An 8,594-nucleotide genomic window follows, 5' to 3' on the forward strand; every position below is an offset into this window, starting at 1 on the left:
GTTGTTGACCAGGGCATCGGTTTTACAAAAAAACGCCCATGTGAGAGTGACAGCTCGATTTCTTTTGCTTTGTGATTCTCTCACAGACGCATTTGCAAATGTTCCCATTCAGTCGCTTTCCTCTTTTTCCATGACATCACAATCAAGGTCAGCAGGCTTTCTAAGAGTTTGCTTATGCATAAACAGACACGTGCCGCTCTAAATAGGATGTTAGTCGGTCACTAGACAGAGCGACATGCACTGAGAAAGCATGGGGAAATAAAAATGGTGTTAAAAGGCCTAAGCTAAAGTTAAAAAGATCTGCTGGAGAATCCAAACTAAGCTGTTTTTAGGAGGAAAGTAGCTGGTCCAAGCTGAACTATACCGGTTTGGATTGTGCCATGTAGTAGGAGGGCTGAGATGGTATAAACAGCTGGTAGAGCTAGAATTCTGGTTATTGGCTGGTTTGGCCACCTGGATTATCATCTTGTGGCTACCTGTCTGGATGGTACGTATGACCAGTACAGTTTGACCAGCTAGTTCCTGGTTTTTCTGGTTTAAGATGACCTAGTAGTTTAGACAAAGCTACACTTAAAAAAATTGCTGGGTTATTTTCAACCCAGCGTAAGTTCAAAAATGGACGAACCCAACATCCATTTAACATATGATGGGTTGTTTTAACCCATTGTTGGGTCAAATTTAAACATTTAACATCTTGTTTTTTTTTTAAAGGGATAGTTCACCCAAAAATGGAAATTCTCTTATCATTTACTCAGTCTCATGTTGTTACAAACCTGTATTAATTTCTTTGTTCTGATGAACACGAAGGAAGATATTATGTGGAAAACCGATTCATGAGCCCCATTCACTTCCATAGTATTCTTTTTTCCTACTATGGAAGTAAATGGGGCTAATGATCGGTTAACTATGTCTTTAACACAACAGCTGGGCTTGTGCCGTTTTGACCCAACACTGGGCTTTTAAAAAATGCTGGGTTATTTTCAACCCAGCATTGGGTCAAAAACAGACAAACCCAAAAAAATGTATAGTTTACCTACCAATTGGTCAAAAAAACAGCATTTTGGGTTAAGCAAAGGTTTAATTACCACCCAATGAGTTGGGTTTGTCCCTTTTTGACCCAGTGCTGGGTTGATAACTCCCCCCAGCATTTTTTACGGTACATTCCCAAAGGCGTAACTGTACATTCACACTGCCGCCGACTTGAGCTTCCAAAGAAGCTAGGACCGCCCAGTCAAGGGTGCTTGTCAAAAAGAACGAGGAAGCTTGTTGGGGCTTTGACCGCTCTGAAATCTGTTTTCTCAAAACTAATGTTTTGGTAGGAACAAAAGTTTACATCATACAGTATGTTTCTCCGGTATCAACCAGTGAAGAACGTCTAGGCTATATTCCGATTGGTTGCTGCCGTTTTGCCGCTGCTTGCCACTGAACCGTGTCATAGCTCATTACCATAAAGTTAAGCTTCTTTCAACTTTCTGATTGATGCTATGGTCGCTCAAAACGCCCAAAACACGGTGCCGATGGATTTGACGCTCCTTGCAGCTGAAAAAAGCTGGCTTCCATTGTAAATGAATGACTTCCGGTAACTTTGGAAGCTCAAGTTGGTGGCGGCTGAACGTACAGTAAGCATTAACGCTTCATATTTACTATTAATGGGTGACATCATGAGTTGCCGAACTGAATTGTGGATCCGTAAACGTCGCGTCACTGCCGTTGCTCATGGCAGAAGATGAACATTTCTTAACTTTTTAAGCGCCAACGTGCGTCAGCCAATCAGATCGCCTTATGCAAATAACCTAGTGCGAGCCAGCCAATTACGTTTATGCAAGACCGGAGCCACTGTGATTGGCTGTTGGCCATGCTTCAGACAACCCTTCCATCAAGCATTAACGCTTTCGCCCCGTGTGAAAGGCGAAATCGGTCTTCTAAGCGAATCGGTGTGTTGATTTTTGAAATGTGTTTTCAAACAAACTAAGCGTAGTTAACTCCTCCCCCTCCCTTCCGTGCTTTCATGAATGCGCCCAAACCCAACCCCCAAATCCTTCTTGGCGTTTATTGGCTGGAACACTTTGTTTTGTTTTGTGGTGCAGGTTTGGCCACTGTGTTTTTATTGCAGTTTGTGGAGCCTGGGCTGTCTACAGAGATCGCGTTTTTTACAGTTTGATCAGCGGACAGGCAGCAAGCAGATAGTGAGGAGATGTTTGCTGTATGTAACCAAAAATGTTTTATGGTCTAAAACGCGTGAATTCGCTTAGAGAGCCTTGAATATACCGTAAGTGTACAGTGAACAGCTAGAAGTTAGAAAACAGCTATCATTAGCTCTTTCAACCAACCTTTCTTTTTACCTGTAAAATGTAGTAGTTTTCATTGTTTAGTAGTCCATTGAACAAAGTTATAAAGAAGTTAAATCTTGCCGCAATATCATAAACAAAACCTGATTTCTATTTTCACCTTTGAAAAAACACGTCCACACCCACAACACACCAAGTTAGTTCCTGTTATTTCTGAAACAGCTGTCAATGTTTGACCCTCATAGAGGACTGTTTGGGCAACACTGTGGTTTCATAAAAATGCTTTTCCAAGAGTTTGTAGCCTCTTGCAGTGATGATGGGATTGGCTTCAGTTTAAGCTGGACGGGGGAAAAATCCATGTTTTTGAAGTTTTGTTATTCTCTAATATATCCGACAACATATCTAACAAAGATCATTAGACATGCAAAAATACTACTCACTTTTAATTTTGTTTTTGGTCATTTTAGTAGTTTATTACAGAAAAAATAAAAATGTTTGTGATTTACATAAAATCTTCCTACATAATGTAAAGAAAATTCTGTGAATATATAATCTTGATATCTTTATATTGATTGAGTAAGGTCATGTCAAAGATTGAAATCAATGTAAAATCAAACTTTAAATTCTGATCTCAGAACGAACCAATATGAATAAAACAGTGTTATTAATATGCTGTGTTGATATGTCTTAACATTAACCACTATGTGCTGTCTGCGGTTCTCATGAGCTTCGAGGTTTTGTTTACGGTAGTTTCTTGTTTCAATGGAAAAGGCTCCCGACTTGTATGCTTTACCTGGAAAGTGACGGCATAATTTATTTTGTCGTGTTTTACCCAAGTAAATGTTTGCTTCCAAGAAATTTATGTTTTCGTTTGGTCTCATAATAAGTAGGGCTGTGCAAAAATATCGATACAGCTAACTATCGTAATACTTTTTTAGTGTGCCGATATTTCAATGTCTTCTATCGATATATATATATATTTTTTTTTATGAATAATAATCCCTCTATGTGCGTCAAACGACCTCCTTCACCGCTGTCCAGTTGTTGCTGTCCAGTTGTCTGTTATATACGGCCAATGTCTCAGAAGTTAGCGGGAGTGAAAAAATGGCAGAAAATGTAAAAACACCTGCAGCTTTCGTGTGGACGCACTTTGGCTTTAAAAAAAAAAAAGTAAAAAAAATCAGCTCTATTTTTTAAATTTTTTGATAAAAAAGCATTGCAATGTATCGCAACACGCAACGTATTGTATCGTATCGTGATATGTATCGTGCGGGCCTTGTCAATACCCATCCCTAATAATAAGAGGGTTAACATCTCTTTGCTCTACCAGCTGACATAACACGCAACACTTGCAACAGCGTCAACAACAACCAAAAAGGTAGTAGAAACCTCATGACATTACTAAGAAGTTAGCGTTCGCGACACTTAAAATGTGTCTCGATGGTAACATTGCATAAGAATACATACAGACAAACCGTGTTGGGGGTAACGCATTACAAGAAACGTGCATTACGTAATAATATTACCTTTTTGAAGTAACGACGAGTAAAATAACGCATTACTTTTTAAATGTACACATTGATATTTGATTTACTTTTTAAAAAGTAATGAAAGTTACTTTTTTAGTTTAATTAATTTGATTTAAAATATATGTACTGAATTAAACTAAACATAGTCACATTATGCACTCTATGCGTACAAACCTGTGTGGTAACAGCTTTAGTCAAAAACTGAGATGGCAGGCGAGAGATCGACATTTTTGTGATGAAATATGAAATGTCTGAAGGCAGAACTTTTCAGTCATAAAAAACACCTGCAAGGCCTGAAAGAGATCAAGCCTCAGCCAAGAAAAAGTAACTAAAAAGTAACGTAAGCATTACTTTCCATGAAAAGTAACTAAGAAACGCAATTAGTTACTTTTTTGGGAGTAACTTAATATTGTAATGCATTACTTTTATAAGTAACTTTCCCCAACACTACAGACAAATAGGCAAAAAATATATTTTAGTGACTGAGGGCGAAGCACTGGCCCAATCGGGGAAGTGACAATACTGTTTATTAGCCCTAGCGTCTCTCACGCTGGCCCTGGGCAGTCTTTAATGTTGAGCTCTGTTATCTAACACAAAATTGATTTATTGTTAACACCTTACAATTAAAAGAAAGTTCGACAACTTAATCTAAAGTCGTTTCAAGACTAAACAACTTCTGCTTATGGTCTTTATGACAATTATTTTCTGCAACTTCTTAAATTATATTAAGAAACTTATAAAAGCTCGACAGTGCTAATGAGGTAGCAAAACACCTCCTGAAATTCCACCGGCTCCATGATGGTGTGATCACATACAGCTCGAGACTAACTTGAAATGATGAACTTGACGACAGAGCATCTGACACCTCAAGTTAACATTCATTATATAGGACTATATTTAGAGAAGCTATAACGTATAGATATAAATAAATGATCAAGAGTCTAGAAAAACAAGCAGTATGATCCCAAATATCTGAAAAATGCAAAACTGTACAAAGCAAACCAAAAAGGAAACAAGATATCATAAGACCACTGATGAAGCACGTCAAACTTGTCATTGCTCACTTCTAATTTACTCGATTTCATTCCTTTATCCGTGTATGTATCATTTAAGAGATGCATTAAAAGGTGACTTACAAAGTATAGTTATTATAAAGACAATCCCCCTGGGACAAACCGGAGCTGAAGGGCAAAATGGTGATAATCAGGGACATTGAAACCTTACAACCTTACTTATGAATATTAATTAGATGATGTAACATTTACCCTGTAGTCCTTGCTGAAAGTGGGGTAAATGTGTGCTACATTTACATTTATGGGTCAGTTTATGGGTTTGGCAAGATGAGAAATTCAAAAATCTTTTTTTTAAAACGTGTTTTAAAAGCACGCATCAGGTTTATTTCAATGTATTTATGTTAATTTTATGCAATACAAAATTACAATAGCACCATTTTTATGAAAGTTAAGACTGAATGGACCTGAAAATGTCAAATGGTGTAACCACCAATTGCGCCAAAGAATGAGAAATATTAAATATTTTATCCACCTTGATGGCGTGTAAGTGTAATCCTTAAAATACATAAATAAATAAATAAATAAAAAATAATAATAAAAAAAATATATATATCATTTTATTAGTTATTTCTAAATGTTAATTTTAATGCGTTTTTGTAATGTTTGTCCTGCTGAAATGCATATGCTGAAAAGAGCTCTGTTTTCTAAATAATCTTTGACGAATTATGTAAAAATGTATGTTAAAAAAATCATATTACACTAAACTAGATGATTATATTTTATTCCACACTTTTTATGAATATATATTTTCATTAAAAAAAATACTAGTTACACCAATTGACACAGACCGGTTACACCACACTGACATTTTTGCAACTATCCCCTAAGTATTCTTTCAAAATGAAATAAAACCAAAAATTTTAGACTTGGTCCTCAAAAAAGAGAATGTATGCAAGTAATCTGCAAATTTATTTTGAAACATTTACATTTATGGGTCAGTGACAAAAAAGGTTTGGCAAGATGAGAAATTCAAAAATCTTTTTAAAAAACTTGTTTTAAAAGCATGCATCAGGTTTATTTCAATGCACATAGTGTATTTATGTACATTTTATGCCATAAAAAATTACATTTGCACCATTTTTATGAAAGTTAAGACTGAATGGACCTGAAAATGTCAAATGGTGTAACCGCCAATTGTGCCACAGGAGGAAAAATATTAAATATTTTATCCACCTTGATGGCAAGTAAGTGTAATCATAAAAAAAAAAAATTAAATATAATTTTATTAGTTATTTCTAAATGTAAATTTTAATTGAGTTTTTGTAATATTTGTCCTGACATATGCTGAAAAGAGCTCTGTTTTCTAAATAATCTTTGACAAATTATGTAAAAATGTGTTTAAAAAATCATATTACACTAAACTATTATGTGATTATATTATATTCACGTTTTTAATGAATATATTTATATTTTCATTTAAAAAAATAATAGTTACACCAATTGACACAGACCGGTTACACCACATTGACATTTTTGCAATTATCCCCCAATTATTCTTTCAAGGTGAAATAAAACCAGAAATTTTAGACTTGGTCCTCAAAAAAGAGAATGTATGCAAGTAATCTGCAAATTTATTTTTAAAATTTTAACCCTTTTATATTTAATTGAACCATACGGACACGAGATAATTAACGTCACGTCACTGACCCTTAATCATTTAGGATTTTAGTATCCAAAAGCCACTTACAAATGAGATAGCATTTTCTATTTTTCTAAAAAAGGCAAGTTTCCCTTTGCTGCTTGTGCAACCAGTTGGTCTTTAAAGGATAATTCCGGTATTTAACACTTTGAGTCTCATTTCTGATTTGTTTTGGATGAACTACAGTGATGGACACATAAATTCTGACAATGGGTCGTGTCTTGAGTTTTTGACTCGTTTAGAGGCGTCTCTTGACTGCTTCAGAATGGAAGTCAATGGCCATGCACAAACATGTCATTAAAACAACACTTAACGTTCATTTTCAAAACTGTGCTACTCACCGAGTGGTTCGTGGTGTTCGTTGATGATGATTAAAAACAAGTTGTGTAGCGAAATACAGTTTCTGTCGTGTTTTATTTGGCATTTTGTAAAATTCCATTGACTCTCTTGGAAGACTGTTTGCTCGCTGATATATCACTCCGCCGCCGGGAAACAGAAAAGGGCCTGTTTGTTTACATGAGGTTGTAGTTTTTTCGCTCGGTTTCTCTCAGAAGAATTTTTTCCCATATTTGTAGGGCTGGACCAGAATATTCGAATATTAGTTCCGTGGGTTGACATTCGATTTTCAGTTTTGAGATTCGAATATATATATAAATATTTTACAGCGTTAATGCAGAGCTTTTGCCAAGCAGGAAGTGCGCTTCACGCTCCCGCTCTATAGGTGGCGCAGACAGACCAACATCCATAGCCAACAGCAGCAGCACTAGTGGAAGAGATCACCTCAAACGGAAAGCACGCTTCCTGCTTTGGCATTCACGCTAATAATGTTGTAAATAACGTTCAGTTTCTTGCAAAAACTGATTGATTTGCTTTACAAGACGTCAATATGTCACACGGAGTCATGGGGGATTACTGTTGTATTGGATATATATGCTTTAGCTCTTAAAGTGTGCGGATCTGTTGACTTGCATGGCGGAGCACCGGGGTTTCTGCAAAATATCTTCTTTATTGTTCTGCTGATGAAAAAAACATATTGGATGGTGTAAGTGTTAAAAATAAACTTGATTTTGAAAGTATGCTACCGTTTTATTACAGTTTGTTGGACTACGTTCATTCATGCTTCAGACTCAAATATAGAGCGGAAGTATATACGCGGTTGTGAGGTATCTGAAAAAACAGTTCCACTATAGCAAATAACACGGATTGAAATCATACATTGCGCCAATATATTTGTTTTTAATCATCAACGAACACCACGAACCACTCGGTGAGTAGTACAGTTTTGAAAATGAACGTTAAGTGTTGTTTTAATGACATGTTTGTGCATGGCCATTGACTTCCATTCTGAAGCAGCCAAGAGATGCTTCTAAATGAGTCGAAAAGTCAAGACTCGACCCATTGTCAAAATTTCTGTGTCCATCACTGTAGTTCATCCAAAACAAACCAGAAATGAGACTCAAAGTGTTAAATACCGGAATTATCCTTTAAGTCAATGTTTCATTTTTAAATCATATAGGCCGGCTATACTTTCTTTGCACATCCGATATTCCTATTTTTGATGCTGCCTGTGCAAACAAAACATGTTGGATTGAAGTGGTCTTAAAAATCATAATGGTTCTGGTGATGCCATGCATCCTCTGACAACAACTGTGTTGAAGAAGTGGATCTGTGCTTCCCCCTTAGGAGGCACACGACTGTGTCTGACCTGCCGATGGGGCTCGAGCGTCTACTCACTGTGGTCTGATCTGCAAAAAGACTATAAAAAGCACCAAACCCTTCGGGCATGAATGAGGGTGGCTGAGGAATACAGAACGACATTATGCAATTCCTGCTCTGCTTTCCATTTCCCACCGGAGCTTGAAAACTCCCAACAGTGTGACCTATCAGAATAACACGAGCTGTCTCGGCTGTCGAGGAAAAAACATGGTGGAGTGTGTAAACAGACCTGCCCTGTTTTACAAAGCGACCTTGACTCTTTGCAGGCAAGCAGAACACTACACAGCTTTGATGAGCTTCTTAGAAACTGGAGACTGTTTGATTATACACGCGTCCCTTGGGTTGTTAG

The sequence above is a fragment of the Misgurnus anguillicaudatus genome, unplaced genomic scaffold (genome assembly GCF_027580225.2).
Source record: "Misgurnus anguillicaudatus unplaced genomic scaffold, ASM2758022v2 HiC_scaffold_48, whole genome shotgun sequence".
Lineage (NCBI taxonomy): Eukaryota > Metazoa > Chordata > Actinopteri > Cypriniformes > Cobitidae > Misgurnus > Misgurnus anguillicaudatus.